At 42.4% G+C, this 22,747-nt stretch overlaps 1 long non-coding RNA gene across 2 annotated transcripts in view; it reads right to left on the minus strand.

The window, feature by feature from the left end:
- Positions 1–15,545: 15,545 nt before the first annotated feature.
- Positions 15,546–22,747, minus strand: part of LOC140532580 (uncharacterized) — a 41,202-nt gene continuing 34,000 nt past the window's right edge. Inside the window, exons 3-6 of one of the 2 annotated variants that reach the window (XR_011976585.1) lie at positions 22,054–22,189; positions 16,911–17,243; positions 16,371–16,439; positions 15,546–15,828 (exon numbers count right to left, since the gene is read on the minus strand). This is a non-coding gene — a long non-coding RNA (uncharacterized lncRNA). The remainder of the gene's footprint in view (positions 15,829–16,370; positions 16,440–16,910; positions 17,244–22,053; positions 22,190–22,747) is intronic. The other variant, XR_011976584.1, reaches the window with a different exon arrangement.

Genomic DNA, 22,747 nt, shown 5'->3' on the forward strand with positions numbered 1-22,747 from the left:
TCCTGGAGGTCACAAAGGTAGGAGCAAGTGACAGAGTGTGGACTGAACCCTACTTCTCTGACTTTGGATTCAGCAGCCTGCTGCACCCAACTGTACCCAGTTATCCTGGATTGATCTTGCATTTTGGGTTCTGGGTTCTGTCAGGCAGCCCCTACTCTCCCCAGGCTCTTATTGCCTTGGCTATTTTCACACCATCGAGTCATTCTATTATTAAGTGTACCCATCTGGCAGCCCACCTTCTCTTTCCAGACTCAGGTTTAGGATCAGGACCAAACACCAGGGAGCCCCGAACCCTTGCAGCTTTCAGCTGTGCCAGTGTCTTGTTTGGGGCTTTTATGCCCCACATACAGAGGACAAATACATCAGGCCTGAGGACTTCTGGGGCTTTTCTCTTCAGCCATTATCCCCATTCCTTTTGGACCCAGAATCCACAGAAGGGCCTGGGCAATCAGCCTTACGAATCCAGAATATTGCGAGCGAGAACAGAATTAAATTATTTTTTTCTGCCACATGGAGGCATAGAACAACTATGAGATTTTTAAAAAATTACCAAGACTTGATAATGGAGGCTGGGGTCCAAGGGGTTGTTTGATAAACACAAATGACTAGTGCTTTGCAGGAAAATCCTCACCTCTGTTTATATAATTCAGCTTGTCCAAGGAGCTGTACTTTTGCCACGGTCACATTGAGAGGGGGCCATAAAGGAGGGGTATCAGCTCTCATCTGGAGTACTCTCCAGGCCTTTTGGCTCATTGGTCCTGGATTAAAGGAGCATAGGTTTAGAACTGGAGGGATCTGAGAACTCCTAGGACAGTCACTAGCATTTATACAGCACTTTGAGGTACGTGAAACACTTGTTTGCCAATGTGATTCCGTTTGATCGTCATAGCAACCCTGGGGTGAAGGTGATATCTTTATCCCCATTTTACAGATGAAGAAAGTAAGGCAGAGGTTAAGTGACTTGCCCAGGGTCACATAGCTAGTAAGTATCAGAGGTAGTATTTGAACCCATCTGAGGAAGCCACAATCAAGAAGGGAGTTTTAAAAAAGTGATAGGAAGGTAGTTGCTTCCTCCTAAATTTGCCAAAATGTTTCCAACTCCCAAAGGCAACTGAGAGCACTTAAAGAGGATCCGGTGCGTTAGGGCCAGACGTACTATGCGTACTCATGCAGGAGTCAGGAGGCACAAGGAAGGAAAATCAATCAATAGCAACTGTTAGTTAATAGAGTGCTTTAAAGCTGGTAAACCACCTTATAGACATGATTTCACTGGAGATTCACAACAACACTGGGATAGAACCATAATTGTTATTATCCCCATTTGACAGATGAGGAAACTGAGCCACAAAGCCTCACTCCAAGACAGGAGTTGAAGACTGGCCTAAGAAGTCTTAAGGGAACTTGAGGAAGTTGAACCAGATCTCAGAAGGCAGTTAGGATTCTGAAAGCTGGAGAAGGAAGCTGGCATCCTAAGTGGGAAAGAATGATCAAAATCCTGGAAGCGATTAGTCGGTAGAAAGAAACCTGGCAAGGAAGTTCGGGAGTAGATTGTCAGAGGGCCCTGAATACCAGGCTTGAGTTTGGATTCGATCACCAGATCAAAGGATGTAAATCATTCCTTTACAAAGCTGGAAGGGTCCCGGGAAGGCATTTAGTCCAACTCCAATGGTCCAGAGATAAGGGACTCACTCGAGACCCAAGAGACCGAGTGAATTGTTTATGATCCTAAGGCTAGTACATGGCAGAGCCGGGGTTAGAACCTGGGTGGGAGGTGGGGGCCCTCCTAGCCCTGATCTCATCTCCTGGACTTCCTATTTACAGCTTCTTTTACTGTTCCATGATGCCTCTGACGTGTATATGGATGGACACACACACACACTTATATGTGTATTCATCTATATCAGTGCTTTAGGAAGATTAGAGTTGGAGGTCAGTGTTCATGATGAGAAGTGCAAGAGTGGAGGCCTAAAGTCCAATTTGGAAGCCTTGGCCACAGTCCAGCTTGGAGTCCATTTGGAAGTGAAACCTTTTATTCTGTACGTTTACCTTGATACACCATTATCCAAGAAGCATTATTAAGTACTTATTTATGTCTGGAGTTCTGCATTAGCCATTTCCCTGATAGAATGGATCCCAGCACTTTTAAGAGTTAATGTTTTCAATCTGCAGGGCACTCTGCTCAGTTCAATTGCATGGAAAAACCCTTTGTAAGCTCTTCCTGTATATATACCCGGTGTCCCAAAAATTTTGTTGCAGTTTTAAGCTGCCTTCCAGACAGGAAGAGGGGAAAAGAAGTTTTCAGAAAGACTGGTTAAGTATCTATTTTAAAAAACAAAAAAACCCATGTATCAATATCTTTTGTTTTTGCTTTGACTAAATCTGTCCCAGTCCTCCTTCCTTCCTTCCACACTCCCAGGGAGGCAGAACTCTATTTCATTAGACCAGATGAGTGATATTGGGAATAAACAGGGGGAGATGACAAGACTGGATAGCTAATTGGACAGAAATGGTAATGGAAAAGATGGCATCAAGGATTTGAATATGGGAAATTGGGTTATAATGGTGTCCTTGAAGTATGAAGCACAAACAGGGGTAAGGGAGAAGATACAACTTATATGTTTAGGATGAGTTGCAGATGAGTCCAGATGGACTGTGAGTTGGAGGTGTGAGTATGAAGCGTGGGAGAGAAGGCTAGAACTTGGGGAGACCTGTGCCTAGAAATGAGAGCTCTGGGAAGGGGCTGGAATCAGTAAGACAGAGGATGAGGAAGGTAAGGGCCTCGCCTTGGGCTCTTCAGACATGCTGAATCAGAATATTGAAAACCTGGAGAATACCCATCTACAGCCTTCACAGCCACAGCACCTGCCCCAGTTGGGCTCCCCAAGGAGGCTCTCGGAAATATTTGTTGATTGATAGATTGATCGATTCACTGGTTAGTACAGTAATTGGATCCCCTAGCAAAATATAAATGAATTGGTATAACAGCTAGCTGAGTTTTGTGCAGAACGGTTGGATTTCCTCTGCAAAAGACAATCAGCATGGTAGAAATACCTATGGCTTCTTAAACTGTTTGGCAAACTGTCTTATTGAAGGTCAGTTTCAGAGGTTTCGTGAATATCAGCTGATATTAATTATTTTTCTATTTAGACTTGGAAATTAGCCCAGGGTGTCCAAATGCTCCTCCAGGACTCGAAGCCATTTGAGATTCTGACAGAAGTGTAAAGCACACCTCTGTCCCCTTCTGCAGCCCCTACCGGCTCCAAACTATTGATTCTCACTCCCAATCCTTTAGTTCACTGCTATGCTCTTGGTACATAGAATAAAGATGGACTGAAAAATTTCAGGCTGGGAAATGTTTTTAGCAGGCACTTTTAAAATTCTCTTCTCTAGGGTTGATGGAATGAATTCCTGGAAATGACAGGAAAAAAATCACTGTTTTCTCTCTCTTTTTTTAAATAGTCCTTTCTCTAAAGCGTTATAATAGTTGACATTTTTGTGGCATTTTAGTCCTTTATGTACATTGTTTCATTTAACCCTCGTGACAACTCTGTGAGTTAGGAGAGTCAGAGAGGTTAATTAATTTGCTCAAGGTCGTTTAGCTAACAAATAACAAAGATTCGAACTCAGGTCTTTCTGTACATACAATACACCACCTACCAGGCCACAATGCCTCTCACGGTATTTCATTTCCTTATTGCTAACTTTAGGAGAAAAGTTTGGAAGTAAGTATTTTGGAGGCACATAGGCTTAGAGTTCTGAGATTTTCCTCAGTTCAGGTCTCTTTGAGTATTCATCTCCTCTGACCCCATAAGAAAACAGAGGGGGTTTTGGGGGGTTTTTTTTGTTTTGTGTTGTTTTGTTTGCTTGAAGGATTTATATTAGGAAACCCTAGACTAGCAAACCCCCAACTGTTCAACAAGTCTTGGTCAGCCTGTGGCACCCACCATGAATCCTTGTGCCCCACGGGACCATGGATTAGAAAGGTTCTTTCTGAAGCTGAGATTTCGGTTCCAATTTTTAGAGTTTGTTTAGTTCCAGTTGTATCTCAGCTTAAAAGAAGTCCTTGGGGCAGTGGGTTGGTCTAAGAGGTGTATATTTAAAGTGTTATTTTTGGAAACTTTCAGAGAATGAGATGAAAACTTGTGATTTCCTGGAACTTGGCTTGAAAAGAAAACAAGGATTTTGTGAACTCTGAGGTGAGTGAGTTTGCTCTCAAACCCTCTCACTTGTGAATGGGTGGTTATCCTAGGAGCATTTATGCTCAGGAATCTGAACTCTTACAGGCTCTGCCTCTCACTGTCCTTTCTCCCTATGGAATCCTGACCAAGCCAACCAGCCTTTCTCTTACAACGGTCCATTTTGTCTTGTTTGTGTCACAAACCACATAATGCTAATTTTACATGGATTTAACAAAGCAGAGTTAAATAGCTGTTGGAAAGTACTCGAAATTCCTTTGATAGCAAAGGTACAAACACTACCTGAGTAAAAAGACATTTAAGAGCTCTGTGATTCTGAGCAAGTCCCTTTAACCTTGGTCTGCCTTAGTTTCCTCATTTGCAAAATGAGGCTAATAAGAGTATCTCCCCCTCCCCCCAAGGTTGTCGTGAGTCTAAAAGGTGATAAGTATGAACATGAAACATTTTTTGACCTTCAAAGCGCTACCATAGATGCTATTACCATCATTATCATCATCATACAATTTAGTTATTATTGATTTGATATCTAAATAATGCACTAAGTCAGTTTTGGGACTTTATAGTGGAACTGATTATTGCTAGAGAGTGCCTGAAGAGATGACCAATTGACCAATATTTTAGAAAACCTCTTTTTCCTTTTCTAATCTGCTTTTTATCCGGAGCTTAGCAGAGTGCCTAACACATAGTAGACTTTTATTGGTTTTTAAAAAGAAAATCTATTTTTCCTCTGATAATTTACTTTTATCCAGGGCCTGGCACATAGAAGGCATTTGATATATGCTTGTTGAATGAGTGAGTGAATAAATGAACAGATGGATAGATGGATGGATGGATGGATGGATGGATGGATGGATGGATGAATCAATGAATGGTCACTTCGTGTTAGCTAACAGTTGCTATGTTGTTGTTTTTTTCAGGGAGAGGGGCGGATGAATCTTTATTCCATACTAAGCTGGATTCTTTATGTAGTTTCCATGTGTGATATGCACTATAATATGAACACTTTAAAGGCTGAGTTGTGAGTTGAACCTTGTTAACCTTCAGATTTCTATTTTAATGTGCTGCTGTGATAAGTCTTGAAAAGAAGAATTTGGTAAATAGTGTCTGCCTTTCCGAAGCTTACAATCTAAGATATTTAACACTGATGGAATGTAGACTACCACAGACACTTGTAGGCAAGACATTTAACCTCTCTATGCCTCAATTTCCTAATCTACAAAATAGGGATGATAATACCTGTAACGCCCACCTCTCAAGGCTGTCAGGAAGCTCAAATGAGATGTATGTAAGATGCTTTGCAAACCTTAAAGTGAGCTGTCACCGTCATTGTCACTATCCATGACGCTTCGTTAGTGTCTATTGTAGTAAAGCAGAAAACAAGATAAAAATAGCAAACTTAAATTTTGGATTAAAGGGAGATAAGTGCCAAGTTATTTTGATGGATTACTGGGTACTTCAGCGTGGGTATTCTCCCCCAATGGTGCTGATTGCAACCCATCTAAACTTCTCAAGTAAGTTCCCCACAAAGCGTCTGGCCAGCCCTCCAGAGACGTTCCTTTACATGGCTTGACATGGATACAGGAGACAGTGCTGTCTGTTCTCCATCTGCCCCTTCCACTTGGTACATCACTGCCACACCTCCTTTCCCATTTCCACAGATCTGCATTGATATCGTTAGTAATATGCTAGCACCAGTTGTCTTTCCAGTGTCTTTTCCATGTCCCATCATTTTAATTTCCATGATTTACAGTCCCATAGCTTCCCAGAATGAGCACTGGTATTCTTAGAAAATGGGTCTTTATTTCATAAAGAAACTTGGGGCCATTAAAAGAGCTATAAAAGAAGTGGGGGTTCATAAGTGTAGAACATCTCGTAACATAAGATTTTTTTCCCACGTGTTGACTGATTTTGCTGTTTTTTTTTCTCTTTCCCTTAAAAAATTGATTTGTTCCCCAATTGATAAATGGTCAAAGGATATGAACAGGCAATTTTCTGAGGAAGAAATTAAAGATATCTATAATCATATGAAAAAATGCTCTAAATCACTATTGATTAGAGAGATGCAAATCAAAACAACTCTGAGGTACCACATCACACCTATTAGACTGGCAAACATGACAGAACAGGAAAATGATAAATGTTGGAGAGGATGTGGGAGAGTTGGAACACTAATTCGTTGTTGGTGGAGCTGTGAGCTGATCCAACCATTCTGGAGAGCAATTTGGAACTATGCCCAAAGGGCTACAAAAATGTGCATGCCCTTTGACCCAGCAATACTGCTTCTAGGACTGTATCCTAAAGAGATCATAAAAATGGGAAAGGGTCCCACGTGTACAAAAACGTATATAGCAGCACTCTTTGTAGTTGCCAAAAACTGGAAATCAAGGGGATGCCCATCAATTGGGGAATGGCTGAATAAATTGTGGTTTATGAATGTAATGGAATACTGTTGTGCCATAAGAAATGATGAACAAGAAGACTTCAGAGAGGCCTGGAAAGACTTATATGATCTGATGCTGAGTGAAAGGAGCAGAACCAGGAGAACTTTGTGCACAGCAATGACCACAGTGTGTGAGAGTTTTTTCTGGTAGACTTGGATCTTCATAGCAATGCAAGGATATTTTTTTAAAAAATCCCAATGGTCTTCTAAGGCAAAATGCCTTCCACATTCAGAGAAAGAATTATGGAATTCAATCTCAAAATGTAACAGATCATTTGTGTGTGTGTGTGTGTGTGTGTGTGTGTGTGTGTATTATGTTTTGGTTTGTTATATGTTTTCTCCCATTTATTTTAGTTCGTCTACACAGCATGACTATAGTGAAAATGTATTCAATATAGATCCTATTTAGAATTGTATGCCGTCTTGGAGGGGGGTGGGGATGGGGGTAGGTACGGGGAAAAATTCTAAGTTTTATGGTAGTGATTGTAGAACATTAAAAATAAAAAAAAAAAAAGAAATTGATTTGTTATAAAGGAAGGCAGAGGGCAGAGAGATGTGCAGGTGACTGAAAAACAAAAGATATTTTTAAAAGTCTCTTTTTAAAAGGGGCTGCAGAATTTTCCCGAAGCAATCTTCTCCTGTTCCATTCTTGGTCTAGTTCCTACTTTATCTGGACCTTCTATCTAAGCCATTAGTGTTGATAGACCAAGTCATCAGGCTCCCTTTCTACCTGTACTCTTCAGTCTGGACAACAAGTAATTCTTCATTCCCTACTGTGGAGAGAGAGAGAGAGAGAGAGAGAGAGAGAGAGAGAGAGAGAGAGAGAGAGAGAGAGAGAGAGAGATTTAGACAGTTGTAATAGCTGGTGCTATGAGGGTCTCAAGTTTCCTCATCAGTAAAATAATGGGATTAGAGAACATGAGTTTTCCTCGTAGATCCCATGTGTCAGTTCTCTGCCCTTCCTTCCTTTCTCTTTCTCTTCTTCTGTCTTTCTTTCTTTTCAGGAATTTTGCAGTAAGTTCTTTGACTGTGCGTAAGCTTATTGACCATCCTTTAAGAAACAAAAGAAACAGTTGATAAAATAATTCAAAGAAACTGTGGTCACTGGTTGCTTTTGTTTAACCTATCAGATGAGTGAGTATACCTGCAAGGCAGGACGCAGAAGACAGACTACGACAGTGTGAGTCATCTCAGGACCCTCTGTGGCCAATGTTTTTTTTTTTTTTAAATTTTTTTTTAAATTTGATTTCTTTTTTTTTTTTTATTTTGTAATGTTTAACAATCACTGCCATACAATTGCGATTTTATCCCTCCCCACCTACTCCCCACTACCCCCCTCCCTCCCCACGACTGCATACAATTCTGTATAGATTCTACATATACTTTCCTATTGAGTATATTTTCACTATAGTCATGCTATGTAGTCAGACTAAGATAAATGAAAGAAATCGTATAACAAATCAGAACATGATACACAAACACATACACATACACAAACATGATCTGCTACATTATGTGAGTGACTTCTATATTTCTCTCTCTGAGTGTGGAAGGCATTTTGCCTTGAGATCCACCATTGGGATTTTTTTTTTTTGTAAGAAGTTCTTGTGTTATTACAAAAATCTAAGTCTACCAGAAAAAACTCTCACACACTGTGGTCGTTGCTGTGCATAAAGTTCTCCTGGTTCTGCTCCTTTCACTCAGCATCAGGTCATATAAGTCCTTCCAGGCCTTTCTGAAGTCTTCTTGTTCATCATTTCTTATGGCACAATAGTACTCCATTACATTCATATACCATAATTTATTCAGCCATTCCCCAATTGATGGACATCCCCTTGACTTCCAGTTTTTGGCAACTACATAGAGTGCTGCTATAAATATTTTTGTACATGTGGGACCCTTTCCCATTTTTATGATCTCTTGGGGATATAGTCCTAGTAGCGATATTGCTGGGTCAAAGGGTATGCACATTTTTGTAGCCCTTTGGGCATAGTTCCAAATTGCTCTCCAGAATGGTTGGATGCACTCGCAGCTCCACCAACAATGAATTAGTGTTCCAACTTTGCCACATCCTCTCCAGCATTTATCATTTTCTTGTTCTGTCATGTTTGCCAATCTTATAGGTGTGATGTGGTACCTCAGAGTTGTTTTGATTTGCATCTCTCTAACCAATAGTGATTTAGAGCATTTTTTCATATGATTATAGATCGCCTTAACCTCTTCCTCTGAAAATTGCCTGTTCATATCCTTTGACCATTTATCAATTGGGGAATGACTTGTATGATTATACATTTGGATCAGTTCTCTATATATTCTAGAAATGAGGCCTTTATCCCCGAGCTTAGCTGTAAAAATTCTTTCCCAATTTACTACATCCCTCCGGATTTTGGTTGCATTGGGTTTGGTTGTGCAAAAACTTCTCAGTTTAATGTAATCAAAGTTATCCATTTTGCATTTCATAATGCATTCTATCTCTCCTTTAGTAAAGAATTCTTTCCTTCTCCATAGATCTGATAAATACACTATTCCTTGCTTCTCCAGTTTATTCATGGTATCAATCTTTATACCTAAATCATGTACCCATTTGGACTTTATTCTTGTGTACGGTGTCAGGTATGGGTCTATGTCTAATTTCCGCCACACTGTTATCCAGTTTTCCCAGCAATTTTTGTCAAACAATGAGTTCTTATCCCAGAAGCTGGGGTCCTTGGGTTTATCAAACAGAAGGTTGCTATATTCCTTGCCTACTGCATCTTGAGTGCCAAGTCTATTCCACTTGTCTACCTCTCTGTTTCTTAGCCAATACCAAGTGGTTTTGATAATTGCTGCTTTATAGTACAGTTTGAGGTCTGGTAGCTCTAGGCCACCTTCCCAAGCATTTCTTTTCATTAGTCCCTTTGATATTCTGGACCTTTTGTTTTTCCAAATGAATTTTGATATTATTTTGTCCAGCTCTAGAAAGTAATTGTCTGATAGTTTAATTGGTATGGCACCCTCTGTGGCCAATGTAACCATACACAGCCTGTCAAGGATCCCAGAAAGGCTTTTGCCGTTGAATTGTGGAGCTGAGGACCTTCTGATTACTCGGGGCTTCTCTTCCATGCCTCCTGCCTCCCTTTGTCACTTCTGTTGAAGGTCAGCAGTATCCAGTGTTTAATTTTGTTTCTTCAGTTACACAAAACTCCAAAGATAGGAATTTCAGTTTCATAGAAAGTGACATCTTGGAAATAGTTGGGAAAGAAAAATGCCCAGGAAGAAGGGAGTGGGGGAGGGAAACACTGGCCCAGCTGCTGAAAAATGATAACTTTAAGGTCTCCCTTTAGTTGTTCATGTGTATGTGTTTGTGTGAGACGAGTGGGTTTCACGCAGATTCCAAAGACCCCTTCATCAGACGAAGCTATCATAGTTTTTGATAATCAAACAGAAGAGATGAGGAATACTGGGGAAGGCTTGAAACACCTGCCATAGGAAGAAATATGAGAATGAGCCTTCCTGGCTTCTTTTCTCAGAGATGGGGAACTATGAGTAAGGAATATTGAATGGAACTTTGGACTTGATAATGCATTTGTTAGTTGATGACAGGGATTCTTAACCTGATCTCTTTAGGCAGTTAATCTGGTGAAGCCTGTGAACCCCTTCTCAGAATGTTTTTTAATAATTGGGAAAAAAGCCAAATTTTACTTAAAGGTTAATAAAAATGTAACTATTCTCCCTTACAAGTTCATGGATCTTTGAAATGTATCCACAAGGATTCCCAGGTGAAGAATCCTTGGTTTATAGGATTATAAAATTATAGCTTTAGAAGAAAACTTTGAAATTGTCAAGCTCAACCCTCTTATGTTATGTATAAGGAGACCAAGAGGAGGAACACTTTGAGGAGTTGGGAAGGTGATTGGAAAACCAAAGAGATTAGATTTTTCTTTTCCTTTGTTCCTTCCTTACTTTCTTCCTTCCCTCCCTTCCTTCCCTGTCTTTCCTTTTTTCTGTCCTTCTTTCTTTTTTGTAGCTACCTTAGGAAATTGGAAGAATCAACAAAAAGATTGTGGTGCTGCCTCCAGGGGTGCCATGGAGGTTAGACCCTGGGAGTTCACAAGGGCACAGATGTTAACCTCAGTAAATGGTTTAATGTCAATTATGTTAACTAGTCAGCATCTCACTTTCTAATGCTGAGATAGAGAGGCATTTTACTGTGGTAGAGAGAGCCCCTTCTCAGAGTCCACTATTCAGAGTTCCTAAGAAAACTAAGGAAAGCACAGTTCTGAAAACCCCCCTCCCTCCAAGTGAGATAATAAAAGGATTTAAAATTTGGACAATTACATAATTTTTCTCATATATTCCCAACACCAAACACCTTTCCTGGTACATAGTAGACACTTAATACATACGCCTGAATTATCTGGCCCTTCTGGGTGCCAAATAAATCTTCAGTAATAAAAGAGAACTCCCTCCACTTCCAAAGGAAGCCTCATGGTGACATCACGGTAACATCCAGTTCTCAGGTACCACCTCCCTGGAAAGGCTTCAAGGACCGGCCCAGTGACCGATGTGCTCTGAGAAAGAGCCTCTCTAAACTAGGAGAGTGAACATGGTCAGTCAATTCACAAACCTTCATTAAGCACTAACTTTGTGGTCAGCATTGTGAGAGGCCCCAGAGATACAAAGAGAAAAAGGAAACAGTCCCTGCCTTCAAGGCACTTCCATTATACATGTGTATGTATGTATGTACATATATATGAAATGTGCAAAATAAATAGCAGGTAAAAGCGTGAGCCACTTGTGGCTATGGGATCTTAGGGAAGGGGACAGGAGGAGAGGATGCAGGAGAAGCTGGGGAGGTGGGAAGGATAGGACTTGGTTACTCACTGGATATGGGGGTGAGTGAGAGTGAGAGAGGAGGGTGACCTCAGCATTTGTGAATCTGAATGCCTGGGAAGATGGTAGCCACCTCACACAGAAAGGGGAGTTCAGGGAAGGTGAGTCCCCGAGTCTTTGTACTGAGTGCTGGAGGGATACAAGGAAAGGCCAAAACAAGATAGCTCTTCCCAAGCTCGCATTCTAGTGGACACAGAGGTTCCCAAACTTATCTGGCCTACCACCCCCTTAAAAAAATTCCTCATCTGCCCCCTGGAAATCTACTTTCTTTAACCCTTTAACTTTTTTTTAATTGTTGTCATTTCAAATGACTACTGTCCCCTGGATCATTCCAGCACCCCTCCCAGGGAGCAGAATCACCCCCTTTGGGAACCTAAAATGGAGGAAGACAGCAAACAAACAATTACTTTGTGTACAAGTTATATACAGGGTAAATTGGAGGTGATCTCAGAAGGAAGGATTTTTTTTCAGTTCCTCTCCTGGTCCAAAGCTTGGTAACTGGAGCCTGGAAGTCCTGAGTTCAAATCCAGCCTCAGAAACTTACTAGCTCTGTGACCCTGGGCAAGTCACTTAACCTCTGTTTGCCTCAGTTTCCTCATCTGTAAAATGGGGCTAATAACTGGACCTACCTCCCAGGGTTGTTGTGAGGGTCACAGTGAGATAATATTTGTAAAGCACTTGGCACAAATGTTAGCTATTACTGAGTGGTGCTGTGTAATGACAGAGAGCTGTGCCTGGAGGAAGACCTAAGTTAAAAATCCTATTTCAGATACTTACTAGTTGTGAGACCCTAAGCAAGTCACTTAACATCTGTTTGCCTGTTTCCTCAATAGTAAGTGGGCATAATCATGGTATTTGCCTCCCAAGGTTGCTCTGAAAGTCAAAATGAGATGTTTGTAAAACCTTTAGCATAATGCCCGCTGTATAAATGCCAGGTGTTATTATGATTTCATCATCATTATTTAGGTATCAGTTGCCGGTAAAATCACAGAGTTGAACTGGGTGGACATCTCAGGTCCTGTGTGTGATCTTCTTATCTCTTTGAGGTTTTCTTCCTTTTCCCATTCTATAAATGTGTGGACTTTCTGCTTGGCTTGGATCTCAGCCTTCTTCTTCCTCTCTAGTCCCTTGTCAATAGTTTTCCAACTGATACTCCGACTTCCAGCCTCTCTTATCCTTTGTCCCCCAGCCAGATTAATCCTCCCCTCCAAAATCTTTAATGGACCTCCGTTGTTTACTGAATAAGGTCCACTTCCTAGGACCTAGCACTCCTAGCCCACCCAACTCTAGTTGGATTTCTTATCTCTTACTGCCTATATAGGTGTCTTCTTAACAGCACCACTTACTGTTCCTTGAACAGGCTGTCCTTTGACTCATGAAGTTTCCTCAGACTAGAAAACCTGGCCCCTGCATCACCAGCCACTGAAGTCCTATCATCCTTTCAGACCCATTTCAAATGTCACTTCCACCTGGAAACTTTCCTGGGTCTCTCCAACTGGATGGGATTGCGGCCTCCTCCTCCATTCCAGATGGCATTGGGTTTGTCCCTTTCTTATAACATCAATCTTCCCCCCTTGTTATATGTAGAAGGAAGCATGAATTACTGGGTTACCATAGAAAGGGAGCTTTCTGGATTTTGAGGCAGAAGACCTGGGTTTGAATCCTGACTGCCTCTTACTACCTGCATGGCCTTGGGGAAAGTCATTTATCTTTTCCAATGCTCAATTTCTTCTCCAAAGTAAGGAGTAGGAGACACCCGGATGAACAGTTTCTTTCAGCTCTAATTCTCTGATCCCGATAAGTATCAGAATATTATAGTCAGTCAACCAACATTAACAGGCATTGTTCTAAGCTCTGGGGACACAGAGAAAGGTTAAAAAAAAAATTGCTCTGCTCTCAAGGAGCTCACACTGCAATGAAAACAACCAGATATATGTGGAGTAGATAGAGGTTTCCTAACAGAAGGCACTGGGGGTGGGAGATGGGGTGGTGAGGATTCCAGGAAAGGTTTCTTTCAGAGGAGGAATTGGAATCGAGTCTTGAAGAAAGCCTGGAAGGAGAGGTGAGGAGGGAGAAGAGCATTCCAGGCAAAGATCTTAGACTGGGGTCAGGAGATGGAAAGTCCTGCTAGTGCCTCTGGGTTGTAGAGTCTGGAGGTGGGGAAAGCGCAGGTCCAACTCAGAAGATTTCAGATTCAGTTCTCCACACCTTCCTTCCCATTTAGGAGGTCTGAATGAACCTAGACCAATCACTTCTCTCTGATCTCTGATTTCCTTGTTTGTTTAAAAAAAGAAAGAAAGAAAAATTCGGTAAAGATCTGCCCAAGGAACTTCTCTAGGGTTTTGTGAGGCTCAGTTGAGATCTTGTTAGCGAAACCACTTTGTAAACTCCAAAGCACTATACAGATGTAAAGTAGAGTTATTTGTGAACATGATTGAGTCTTTCCTAGTAGATGGTAGCCTCCTTGAGGACAGCCAGGGGTCTACCCCATCTTTGCTCCCTCACCTTAGGACCTTCTGAATGAATAGCCTGGAAGCTAGGCTCCCAACACATTCTTTTGGATAACAAAGGGAAAATTAACTTCCTTTAGGCTCTGAGATATATTTGGAAGTGAAAACATTTTCTTACTGACATTCATTTTCATTGGTTTTTGAAAGAATAACAAAAAATGCATTTGTTTTATGTCATGTGGAGCAAAATAAGAGTTGGATACTTGATGATCAATTAACATATGACCATTACTTTGATTTAGCACGAAACTAGCCTTGATATTTCCTTCTTATCTTCAAAGAACTTTGGATTCCTTTATTTGTTTTTTGGTGTTTAGAAGAGAGGCCAAAATGAGTAAAAATAAATGACATTTGCTTACAGGGTGTTCCAAAAGTCTTAGTGTACTCAAGAGTTTTCAGTTATTTTGTACATTCCACTTTAATCAAAGTGTTTTCATACATCATCTTGTTTGAAACTTAGGACAACTCTGCATGGTAGGCAGGTGCTGCATATGCTATTAGCCCCACTTTATAGATGAGAAATGAGTCAGAGAGGTTAAGTATTTGCTATATTTAAGTAACTTACTGGGGCTTACACAGCTAGTAAGTATCTGTGGAGTCTTCCTGGTTCCAGGTCCAACATTCTGTCTTTGACTCCACCATGACTCTTGAGAAATTGACTTTAGGCTATTTGTCATGTTTGGCAAACATTAATAAAAAGAAAAAGACCTTGGAAAGTGCAAACATACAAGTTGCTTAGTTGTTTCTGATTTTCAAATAAAAAAATTTAAAATTATTTTCTTCCTCTCTGGGAAGCCATCTTTTTATGAGACAAAGAACAAAATATCAGTTTAAGATTAATCAAGAAAAAAGCATTTCCATCCTAGATAGCTGTAGTCTCAATTCTCAAATGCCATCTTTTGTTTTTCAGCTGCCAGGTGCTGCAATGATGCTTTCAGCTATGAAGGAAATTCAAACACTCCCATTTTCCTCTAATTGAGTTTAGTGTGGTGAAAAGGGTAAGTGAGCTGGATCTTGGGTCAAGAGACCCGAGGGTTTTTTCCCCCAATCAAAAAGCACTTACTTCGGTCAAGCACTTACTGTGTTCCAGGTGCTATGCCAGTCACTGGAGACACAAAGAAAGACAAAAATATTTCAGATATTGCCAGTGTGTGACCCCGAAGAAGTAAAGAAGTCAAAGTCAAAGGGAAAACACACACATGTGCATATATATGTATGTATATATACATATATGTATGTATGTGTATATATATGTGTGTGTATATATATACATATACACACACATACACATTTTTAGTAGCTCTTCTAATGTTCACAGAGAACTAGAAACAAAGTGGATGTCTGTCAGTTTGGGGGAATGGCTGAGCAAACTAACACATATAAAGGTAATGGAACAACTTCATTGAGCCTAAAAAAAATGATAAATATGGGAAAGGAGACCTGAGTTTGAAAACAGACCGACACAAACTCAAGTAGAAATGCATCTCTGCCACTTGGATATTGACTTAGAAAAATGACAAATGAACATTATTCGTATTGTATAATTTTTTATTTATTTTGTTAAAACATTTCCCAGTTACATTTTAATCTTGTTCGGACTACATCTCTGGTGTAATGGATAGAGAGCTTGTCTCTAAGCCAGACAGATCTGGATCAAAGGCCTGCCTTGGCCACATACTGGCTGTACATCTCTGGACAAGTCCTCTCATCTCAGAAAATCTTGAGTTGTTGAGAAGGTGCTGACCTGCCTTGGTAGAAGGGGTTTCCACATTGGACAGATCCTTCTGTTAGTGAAATCTAGTCCCTTTTCCTAGAAGTAAGGAAATAGAGGCAGCCAGAAATGAACTGCTCAGTTCTCCTCAGATCTGGGTTCATTTCTCCCCCTTTTCCCCCTCCCCTCTCTCCTCTCCCCCCCTCCCAGCCTGTAACAGCTCTGATGTTGGGCAAGCTTTTTGACCTCGTTTGGTCCTTGATATCAACTGTAAAATGAGGCAAGCAGATGGACCTCTGAAGTTTCCTTGATCCTAGGAAATCTTGTAGGATTCCCACTGAAACACACAGCCTCATGATTACCAAGCAGTTACAGAGAATCTATAAAGAAGGATGCATGAGTCACCCTCCCTCCCCTTGGAAGGTTTAAAATCTATTTGGGAAGGCAGGACTGAGTGAAATGAATATTGCACAGAGAAAGGGCTCTTTGGGTAGGAGCCAAGGACACAGAAGCTCGGGGATCCTGGGCACTACACTCCTTGCAATGTCAACACAATTAAAAAGGACAGAATCCAACCCCAAGAAGGAGCAGATCCCAAGGGTTACCACTGGCTCCAGTACATATGGAGCATTCAGACTCACCAGGGAGGACTTGTCAAAGGTGGGAACAGAGCCCTCCCCAGCATCCTCCCTGCAGCCACGATTCTGTGTCTAGACAGAGAGCAAACGATCGGATTGTGTAATCAAGTGGTATCCCTGAGACAGCTCTGACCACGAAAAATGTTTTGCTTGAGCAATATCACCTGATGGGGAGGGTATTTCCTGTCAGTCAGGAGAACCCGAGTAAGCAGGGCAGACCTAGTCATTCTGTGACTGTAGGAGAACCCTGACTTGGCCTCCTTCACAATGCAGGGCTGATGTAATTAACAGAGACTACTCCTCTTCCCTCCCACGTGCCCCCAGCCCTTCTTCAGCCACTCAGGGAAAAAGCAACAGCCAGGGGGACTTCCCTTTCATTAAACCATAGGTAGAGATCAGAGCCTCACTCAGATATTATCATAATAAAAGCTAGGCTTTCTATGGAGCCTTGAGGTTAGCAAAGCACTTTGGATACTCGCAAAAATCTTGGGAGGTAGGTGCTATTATTAATGATTCTTCCCATGTTACAGATGAGGCACTTACCAGGAACACAGACTTGCCCCCCTCAGCTGGGAAGTTGGATGGCAGATTGGTTCTCAGGTCACCTTGATTCCCAGATGCTTATTGTCTGACCTGTTTCCTGTCTCCTAGCAGATTGATTTTTTTAAATTGGATCTGTTTATTTCATCGACATAGGCATTGGCATCCTCTGTGGAGCAGACTAGCACCTGTCCTGAAACTCCTGGTAGAGAGCGACCCTGAGGACTCACCCAAGGTCATCAGCAAGGGTGTGGAAGGGAAGTACTAGGACTCAGGTCTTCCTCTAGTCAAGTTATCAGCAAACAGACATTGAGGTGCCAGGCATTGTACTAAGACCTGGGGGATACAAAAAGAAGCATGACCCGATTCCCTGCTCTGTAGGGGCTCACAGTCCAGTGGGGGAGAAAATGTGTGCACACAACGGGGTATAGACAAGGCATATGCAGGATAACTGGGGATGGTACTCCCATTAAGGGAAATAGCAAAGGCTTCTTGCAGAAGCTGGGACCCAAAAGAAGCCTGGGGGGAGTCAGGAGGCTGAGGGAGGGGAGAGCAGTCTTTCAGGAACAGCAGGGCCAGCCTCCCTGGGTCTAAGAGGACTGGAAGGGCAGGGATGGTTTAGGAAGTCCTGGAAGGTTTAGAAGGGGGCCAGACTCTGAAAACTTTAAAAGCCAACCGAAGGATTTTTACATCTGATCCTGGAGGCTACAGAGAGCCCCTGGGGTTTCTTGAATATGGGATGACTTTCAGGCCTGGGCTTTTGGAAGGTCAATTTGACAGCTGAGTAAAGTGGACTGGAATAGAGAGAGGCTTGAGGCAGGCAGACCCCCCCACCCCCCCTCCACAGTGGCAATTGCAATGGTCCAGACCTACGGTGGTGAGGACTTGCACCAAGAGGTTGACAGTATTAGAGGAGAGAAAGGGCAGAGACCAGGGGGTGATGGACAAGGTGGAATGCCAGGCCTTGGTAGCAAATGGCCTGTGAATGAGTGAGAAGAAAAAATGAAAAGTTAAGATTGACCCGTAGTGTAAACCTGGACACTGAGATGAGGATGGTGCCTTCAACACTAAGAGAAAAGTTAGAAAAGAAGGGGGTCTGCGAGGAAAACTAAATTCAGCTTTAGACATGTCGAGTTTCAGATGTGGGTGAAACACTGGTTGGAAATAGCTAAAAGGCCCTTGGAGGAGCCAAACCCAAGGTCAGGAGAGAGGTGAGGGCCAGTGCAGTGGATCTCAGAATCATCTACATAGAGGTGGTCATCGAATTCTGACTTAAAGGTACGATGGTCGGTCTGTACTTAACTGATCATAAAAATGAAGACGTTTCTTCAAAGCAACAAAATGATAGCTGCCAGAAGTTAGATGGCAGGGCACTAAGAATATGAATAAACTTGGTCAATAAGTATTTATTGAGTACGGCTTGTGAGGTGCAATGCTGAGCCTGGGGAGGATGCTGGGAGACAAAACCGTCCCAGCCCTAGAGTTTGCATTTTAATGAGGGAGACTGGATGCAAATATGGCATTTCTTTTAATCCCAGCTGAAATTCCACGAAGAAGTCCTCTCCAACCCCTCTACATTCCAGTTGCCTTCCCTCTATTAATTATTTCCTGTTTTATCCTGATTATAGCTTGCTTTGTATACATTGGTTTCCTTGTTCTAATGCAAACTAGACCATAAGCCCATTGAGCTCTGGGACTGGCTTTTGCCTCTTTTGGCGTTCCAAGCACTTAGCACCAGTGCTTAATAAATGTTTATTGATTGATTGATTGATAATTGGCGAATCAGGTCCTCAGAATCTAGGAGTAGGCCTGAAGCGTGAGTGATTCTGATGCTTACAGGTCCCTAACATTGTGTCTTCCTCCATGATCATGGATCCATTACCGACTAACCAATCAGATTTAGATAGCTTTAAAAAGGAGTCTTTTACTTTGGCAGTAGAGTTAATACAAAACATTCTCCTTAAAGGTGTGTGACACATTCTCCCATGAGTACATACAGAGTCAGGGGAATGAAGGATCAAACTTCAGCCAGCCCACGCCACTAAGGAGTAACACATCTCCTGGTTGCTAGAAATCTTGGTGGTGTTGGGGGAGGGGGCTAAAGAAATTTCCCTTAAGTTTGGGATAGCTTCTTTTTGGGATCCTTAAGGGGCCATCACTTATCCGCTTTCCAGAATTAAATCTAGTCCATTCTTGACTCCAAGTGCATATGCTGATCCCAGCTATTTTTGTACCAAGAGATAATTCAAAGATGCCAATGGAAAGATGAGAGGTGGCCCCAAATTCTCCAGACCTTCTGAGCATGCACGATCTTTCTCTGGCCAAGGGAGAGGGGGAGGGAGGGAGCAAAGGAGGCCAGAGATGAGGCCCTCTCCTCCCTCTCTGCTGGCTCTCATTGGCTCCATTCTCTCCTCTGTCTAATAACAGTCTTTTATGTTATAGTTAACCCACCAAGCATGGTCAGGTTTCCTTAGCTACTATGGAATGCTACCAGTAAAAGTCACCCTAGTTCATCAGTTGACACCGAAGCTAAACTCTTTTTGTCCTTAATCTAAATTCTCTCCTGGCTTGGAATCTTACTCTCCAGTCTTCAGTACCCCCTCCCCCAGCTTTTTAGCTCCCTTAATTTTTTTGTCATCCCCCATTAAATTAGGTTCCTTGAGGGCAGAGACTGTCCTTCTAAATAAATGTTTATTGATTGGCATATAATTGGTGCTTAATAAATGCATTTGGACTTGGTCTAGGTTGGATTTCTTCAACAGCATTTCACAGGAGGAGTCTGGAAGTCTGTGAACTTTTTCTTTTAACAAATATTTTCATAACTATGTTTCCATAAATTGTTTTCCTTTGTAATCCTCTGTGTTTTAGTTTTTATGCAATCAAAGGCATTCTGAGAAGACCCAAAGGCGTCCATGACACAGGAAAAGTTAAGAGCCCTTAGTTGGTAGAATTATGTACTCATAGAATTTTAGAGTCGGAGGGGACCTTAGAGGGGCACCTAGTTCAATCCCCTGATTTTATAGAGAGGAAGCTGAGGGCTTAAGAAAAGAAATGACTTTTCCAAGGTCACAGAGTTGCTAAGTAGAAGACGTAGTAACCCAGGTTCTTTGACTAGCACTCCTGTTGTATTCCTTCACCATCCCTAGATAACTTTTAGCATTACTAAGGACTAATCTGTGTTCCTCAACTAGCCTCTGCCCAGAGGGTTTTCTCTTACACTTGCTTTCCTCGTGAGAGAATTGGGAGATGTAGTCCCAGCTTGGCCAGGAGACCCATCCAGATTATTTGGCACCCATCCCCCCGTAGCTACTGCTACGACTACTACTGTTACCACTGCTGCTTCTCCTGCTGCTGCTGTTAAAGTTTTGAGTTCCTGATTCTCTCCTTGCCTCCAGGCCCTCCCTCATCCACTGAAAAGGCAAGTGATATAGTATCCATTATACAGGTGAAGTCATGCAAAACATCTTTCTATATTAGCTGATGCAATTCAAAGAGACTTTTACCAAGTGCCCATAGCCGGGATTTAATAAATGTTTACTGACCACCTACACCAGACAGGGTGCTAAAAACTGGACACAAAAGACACAGAAACCGAAACCTGCCCTCAAGGCACTTCCCTTCTACCAGGAGAAAGAGAACACCTTTCTAGGTGCAGTGGGGATGCCAGCGCATGTCTCTGTCCTTGTGGGCATGCGCAGTGTGCTCTGCTTCTCTGGGCTTCCCTGCAGGAGCGGGCTGCTTGCCAGTCTGCTGAGCCTTTTCATTGGCTGCTGGGCAGAACCAGGAATGCCTGCAGCAGGCGCTGAGCTGCCTCTCTTCCTGCCCAGCTTGCCCAGGGCCTCCTTGGAGAGGAGCTGGCAGGCAGCCAGGAGCTCAGGGCCCAGAGCAGCCTCCTGCCTAGTCCTTTGTCAGCTTGCATCGGTTCCTTCCTGTATTTAGGTGATGCTGCACCAGACCTTTTCTGACCTTGAATGAATCAATCAACCATCAGTGCCAGCACCTACTATGTGCAGGCATCGTGCTAAGGGTTGGGACCCTTTCGAAGCTCAGAACAGTGACTGCTAGAAGTCTGGGAAATGGCATACATACTGGCCTTTGCCAGGGGCTGGGCACCAGGGAGGTGGCAGTTAATACCCTGACCATGCCAGTGGTAGCTGAGACAAAGGCTCCTACAGCATTGGTGCCAAATGTGGAAAAGAAGCTGATGCAGCAGATGCTTCGTAGTAGCACCAGAGACTTTCACCTGCTCCTCACTAACTTCTGAATGAAATGAAAGCTCTTTAGCTTGGCATTCAAGGCCCACCAGAGCCTAGCTCTAATCTTATTCCACCTTACATCAGCTTTTGATGTGGTTCTTCATCCTAATGCTCCAGTGATGTGGTTTCTTGATTCTCGTGAGTTCGTATTCCTAACACATGACCACCTCCAGGGCTTGGATGGATTCTCCTAGCATCTTTGCCCACAGAAACACTCCTCTTGAGTCTTCCTTCTCTCTCCCCTCCCTTCTCCCTTACCCCTCATTATTTGAGCAGTCCCTAAATCTTATCAATTTTCTTATCAATTTGATTCTACTTCCTCGACATGTCTCACTTGTATTCCCTTTTGTCCATCAGATTTGAGACCCTCCTCACATCTTCCATGGATTATTATAATTCTATATCCTATTATAAGCATCCTTCCTGCTCTTTCTGTTTCCAAGTCACTTCCCTTCCCAATCCAACCCGCATACAACTACCAAATTCATAGTCCTAAAACCCAGATTTCATTATTCCAGTTTCCTATGTAATAATCTCCAGGAGCTCCCTACCCTTTCCAGGATAAAACACAAAATCCTCAGCTTGGCATTGAAAGCCCTTCACAATCAGATTCCTAAGAACCTTTTGAGTTATGTTAGGTATTGCCCCTTTCACACACTCTCTTCTGTCAGCCAGCAGTTCCCCACAGATGACTTCCCACCTCCCATCTCTGTGCATTTGCAGTGGTGGTTCCTCATATTCGGTATTCAATTGAATTCAACAACCATTTATTAAGCTCCTGATTTGAGTGAAGCATTGTGCTTGGTGCTGGGGATACAGACAGAAAGACAAGATTTCCTGCCTTCAAGAACATATGTAGGAGAAGAGTAGGATCCAGGCCTCATACTCACCTACTCAGCCCAGTCAGGGTGGGAGGAAGACCAGCTTTGGGGCTGTTCTGGTTAAGTCTTCAACTTTCCCTTCTCAAATAAAGCCAAGGCCCAGGATCCAATGGGGAACCAGTCCTGCTTTCATGCAGGAAGGGGGCTGGAGGATGACAAAACTTAATTAACAAAGACTCAAACCAAACATTTCTTGAGTTATATTGAATTCCTTCAAGGCCGTAGTGGGAGGGGAGTAAAGGAGGAGGCCACTTTCTCTTACTTTTCCTAACTAGAAATCTTCCACCTCTTCTACTCACAGCATTTAATCATATTCCAACTTGTGCTGTTACTGGTGTGTTATAAATTACATTTCTCTTTTAACTAGATTGTAAGTTCCTTGGGTACCAGGACCATGTCATCACTTTCCTTTTTCTTGTTTGTCTTGTTTCCCTGAACTGAACTGAAAAGGAAAGAGAGCTTGGAGACACTTGGAGATGGGACACTCACTTCTTGCCACTCAGAGCTTTGGGTGGTTACTAACTTGTGGTTATAGACTCCTTGAAGATAAGGAGGTCACACCAATTATAAAACTTGTGTCAATGCTACAGTGAAGGTGATTTGGGCTTGTCTTACCCACAATTATTGGCACAGGAACTGGGTGAACCAGATAGGCTTCAAGCTAGGCAGGCTTCCTAAAGTTCCTTAGGTTGCCATGGTCTAG

This window comes from Notamacropus eugenii, chromosome 3, assembly GCF_028372415.1.
Source record: "Notamacropus eugenii isolate mMacEug1 chromosome 3, mMacEug1.pri_v2, whole genome shotgun sequence".
NCBI lineage: Eukaryota > Metazoa > Chordata > Mammalia > Diprotodontia > Macropodidae > Notamacropus > Notamacropus eugenii.